This window comes from Macrobrachium rosenbergii, chromosome 51 (genome assembly GCF_040412425.1).
Source record: "Macrobrachium rosenbergii isolate ZJJX-2024 chromosome 51, ASM4041242v1, whole genome shotgun sequence".
In the NCBI taxonomy this organism is placed as follows: Eukaryota; Metazoa; Arthropoda; class Malacostraca; order Decapoda; family Palaemonidae; genus Macrobrachium; species Macrobrachium rosenbergii.
Window position 1 is genome coordinate 18750888 of NC_089791.1, and position 5000 is coordinate 18755887.

The 5000-nt window shown below is 36.1% G+C and overlaps 1 protein-coding gene across 1 annotated transcript in view; it reads left to right on the top strand.

Moving 5' to 3' along the window:
- The window catches only part of LOC136833162 (putative uncharacterized protein DDB_G0294196), a 92494-nt gene that overhangs the window by 1303 nt on the left and 86191 nt on the right, over positions 1–5000 (top strand). The window lies entirely within an intron of this gene.

A 5000-nucleotide genomic window follows, 5' to 3' on the forward strand; every position in this document is an offset into this window, starting at 1 on the left:
AAAAAAATGTCAAAACTACAATTCGTATACGAAAACCAAAGATAAAAGAGAGAGAGAGAGAGAGAGAGAGAGAGAGAGAGAGAGAGGGGGTCGGGGATCTCGCAAAGCAATGGAGAGTAAGATTTATTTTTTTGCAACAATTGGATGATATGTCAAGGTTAATATTAGAAAAAAGCAAACATTCCGAGGCTGCGTACAACTTTCAAGCGCCATAAATCACCGTCACCCTTCTGACTGAAATCACTTTTCACAGATGTGTATAATTATTTGTTTGCTTTTATATTTTTGCTTGTTATCCTATCATTCTCTCCTCTCTTCTCCTCACTATTTGATCCATTTAGGCAATCCATTTAGTGGAAGCTTGCATCCACATGTAAAAGTTTGCATCCACATAGCTTGCATCCACATGTGGAAGCCTGCACCCACATGAACACTTGAATAATGATAGTAATGAAACTCAAGGTTGTTCTCACCATTAGTATTTTTCCCGTTTGTAACCACAATAGACTTCGGGTAATGAAATCCTCACTACATGCATGTAGGCAAAATGAGGATGGAATGGAGTGGAATATAAAATTTAGGCCAACCGTTGGGTTCTATGAGGTCGTTCAGCAATGAAAAGGGAAACTGAGAATAGAAAGTTTTTGAATGTGTAACAGGAGGATAACCTCGCAGTTATACATTGAAACAATTATTAAGAGAGTGTGGACAGTAAGATGGAATAAAAAAGAGAATATGAACGGAGGTACGGTAAGAAGAATAAAAGGGATTGCAGCTAAAGGGTCGATGGGACGCTGCAAAGAAGCATGATGAGGATAGCCTAGTCTGATCCTCGGAACAGTCTATAACATTCCTGAGGATGAGGATGGTTGTCCCGTTCCTCTCTTACATTATCGTCATATTTGTTTGTACACTAATAATAACATCAACGATAAGTCACTTTGTAACATCCACTGTTCTTTCAAACTGACAAGGTGACCGGCGATGCATTTTGCCTCAGTCTTTATTATTTATAAGGATGTAATTTCGATTTTTTCAGTGAATTTAGAGAGATTATTATGTATTTGAAGACATATGCTCTCATTCTAAACGTTTATCTCGTAAATTAATTACGTCTTTTGGAAAACTGTCACTTCGAAACATACGTACTCAAAAAACTTCCTAACAATTACGTGGAACTATTAAAAACATAAATTCTTTTATCAAATTTAATATAATGGTATCCTTTAAAGAAACTCCAATTCCTTAGCTAAGTGGTTTCCCGATTTAGAACACCGGCATCACATTAACTTTCTAAAAAGGAGAAAATTCTTTTCAAGGATCTTCCGTGCAATAAAACTGGATTCTTCAATTAACTGACCAGATAGGTAATACTCTTCAGAGATGATTACGTCTAAAAAGTCTTGTCTTGTGAGCTTCGTTCCCTTTCATTTTATCAAAAAGGCGTCGAAATCGACCTGTTCCACCCCTCTCATTTTAGCAAAAGACGCCTTTCAAATCGACCTGTTTCGCTATTGCCATTGACATTTCAAAACAGCTTTCTCACTCGCAAGCTTTATGGTAGTCAGCTGTCTCAAGTTTCCCTGAAATGAACTACTAATGGACAGGTGCGAAATGAAAATTCAAACCATTTTGAAAAAAATATCAGAGTATTCTTTATCACATGAAAATCGCTGATGGGTTGAAACATCTTATTTATGGAATTGTAAGTAGATATAACATCAGGAATCATCTTTCATCTCAATCAAACCAATGTACTTTCACTTCGTGAACTCTCTCTCTCTCTCTCTCTCTCTCTCTCTCTCTCTCTCTCTCTCTCTCTCTCTCTCTTGGAAGTTATCGTCCACTATTCACAGAATTACCACTAATTCCATGTTTTTAAACCCCTGAATTGACAAAGGTATTTAAGGGCTTGGGACATCCATTGCTATAACAATTATGTACTTAAATATTCACAGAATGTCTTCGTTAGAAGACGATGCGGAAAGTAATCTTTTTTTTTAGGAAATTCCTTCGTGTGACGCCGTTCTTCTTCTTGAGACTTTCTGCGTGTCTCCTCCGTTGACGTAGCGTCTTATTTCAGTCCACTTACGTCATTCGCGAGGAAACTGTCGCCCCAGTGTGAGTGCGTTTGTGCGTGACGCGTCTGGCAAGCGGACAGGAAACAAGACTTACGGTGGGCGCTACACAGGAAGGCTAAATTTAACATCTGGAGTAACGCCATTGCACACACATTTAGATGAACTCGCGGAACAAGCTTCCGTTTACAAAGACACAGGTAAAACCAGCAATCTCTCTCTCTCTCTCTCTCTCTCTCTCTCTCTCTCTCTCTCTCTCTCTAAACATATCCCGAAGCCTTGAGCCTATCTCTGAATCGGAACAGAGATGAAGATTCGCAAAAACGTAACATGATGCTACAAAAGCGATTAGTATTTTCACAATCTTGACTGAACAGAGAAGCTTTTGAAGTGGAAGCTGGAGACTGAGGTGTTAGCTGTTATTGTTGTTAATAATCTTATTTGTTAACACTGGTGTAATGCTAGCACAAACTATCTACCTATAAGTAAAACCATAGGAAAAATGGAAGTTATTCAGGCGCGCATATACTGCATGAGGTTTTACGTCACAAAGAATTCTCTCAGATATAGTTCGTGCAGCATAGTGAGTGAAATGAATATAAAAAGTCACCAAAGGGTCAAAATGGATGTTCACACTTTTTACGTTTAAACCAAAGAAATGCCTGAATTAAAAATTTGCTCATGACGGTCGTGTGAAAACAAAAAATCGCAGTTATCTTAGGCGCCTCCAAGGAATGGATTATAATCTGGGGATACCTTTTTAGACTTGTTTTGGGGTGAATTTTTTTCGAATGTATTTGCATCTCTAAGTCAATTACGATATCTAACTTTGATCAACCATGAGCTTGTATCAACATTGTCAAAAATCTGCATGCATATATATTTACTGTATATATCTATATATAAATATATATTTGTGTATGTATGAGTGTGTATTTGTGTGTGTGTGTGTGCGCGTGCAGCTAATAATTCAACAAATTACTTATACACACCCATATACTCTGTATACATACATACATATACATATATATATATATATATATATATATATATATATATATATATATATATATATATATATATATATACAGAGACAGAGAGAGAGATAATCGCTCTCTCTCTCTCTCTCTCTCTCTCTCTCTCTCTCTCTCTCTCTCTCTCTCTCTCTCACAGACACACACAAACAATTCAAACAATTAATTTTCTGCATTTGCTGCACTTCATAGCTCCAATTAGAGATGAAATTAATGATCATAAATACGATCGCACTGCGTTCCTTTAATTTTCGACTCAGTTCGTCAGACAAAGTCTCTGATTAGGCACAGGCCACGGTTGGTAAGTCATGGTGGACGAGAGAACCAGCTACCCTACTGGGAGAGAAATGAGGAATAAGTTAAAACAATTTATAAAATGGATAGGAGTGTGACAGAGCTAATCTTATTATTTATATACATATTTACTTATCTAATCGGTCGATCTTTTAACGCACAAGATCGGTTTTTTTTTTTTTTTTTTTTACAAAATGGAGAGAAGTATGTGACAGACCTAATCTTCTTATTCATATACATATGTACTTATTTATTGGTGGAATTTTTAAAACATGCAAGTTTTTTTTTTTTTTTTTACAAAATGGATAGAAGTATGTGACAGACCTGATATTATTCATATCCATATTTACTTATCTCATCAGTAGAATTTTTTAAACAGCAAGATTTTTTTTTTTTTTTTTACAAAAGGGATAGAAGTTTGTTAAAGACTTGATCTCCTTATTCATATACATATTCACTTATCTCATTGGTAGAATTTTTTAAACACGCAAGATTTTTTTTTTTATACAAAACGGATAGAATTATGTGACAGTCCTAACCGTCTTATAAATATACACGTGTACTTATCTCATTGATCGACTTTTTAAACATGCAACATCTACTTTTTTTTTTTTTTTTTTGGCAACGGGTTGTGCAACCACAGTGTTCTGGGCTACATGTCCAGCCGACCATAAAACGGAAAAAAACACACACAATCTGACGACCTGTCCGTATACATTATTCATAGTGATGTGCCAATTATGGGGAGGCAATTATATCGGCAGTATGAAACTGACCAAAAGGTCATTGGTACTTTCATGGAACGAGAAAGAAAAAGAATATGTTATAGTCTTTAGAAATGCAAAACTGAATTAGAGTAATCACACGGGGAAATTATTTAGAAGTTTCAAGGAACTTGGTGCATTTAAAAAAAAAATATCCACAGGAGAATCGTCAGACAGTTTTGAATTTTGAATGCTAGTTGTTTTTACTACGTATCAAATTAATATAAACTTGTGGCCTTGCATATAAAATACATAAATATACAAATAAGTAAATAAAATAAACTGTTACCGTTATTTTCTACAAGAGCTTTCTTCCTGAAAGTTGGGGCAAATAATAACATTACAAAATGACCTCGCGTTTTACTTCACGTTTCAGAAAGATTAATTGCATAGGGGATGTTGGAACGGAATGGAAAATAAATTTTAGGCCAGAGGCCAAGCGCTGGACCTACGAGGTCATTCAGCGCTAAAATGGAAATTGAGAGCAAAGGGTTACAAGGGTGTAACAGGAGGAAAACCTCGCAGTTGCACTATGAATCATTTGTTAGGAGAGGGTGGAAAGTGAGAAGAAAGAAAGGGAACATGAACGGAGGTACAGTAAAAGGAATGAAAGGGCTACAGTTTGGGGCCGAAGGGACGCTGCAGACAACCTTAAGTAATGTCTACAGTGCACCGCATGAGGTGCACTGACGGCCCTACCTTCCTACTGAGGCATAGGGGATATTGATGAAATTGAAGAGAAAATTGTAAGTTAAAGATTCAAAAGCAATATTTTTCTTTTTTGTTTCTCACATCATATTTTCTTATGTACATCCTACCTCTATTAATTA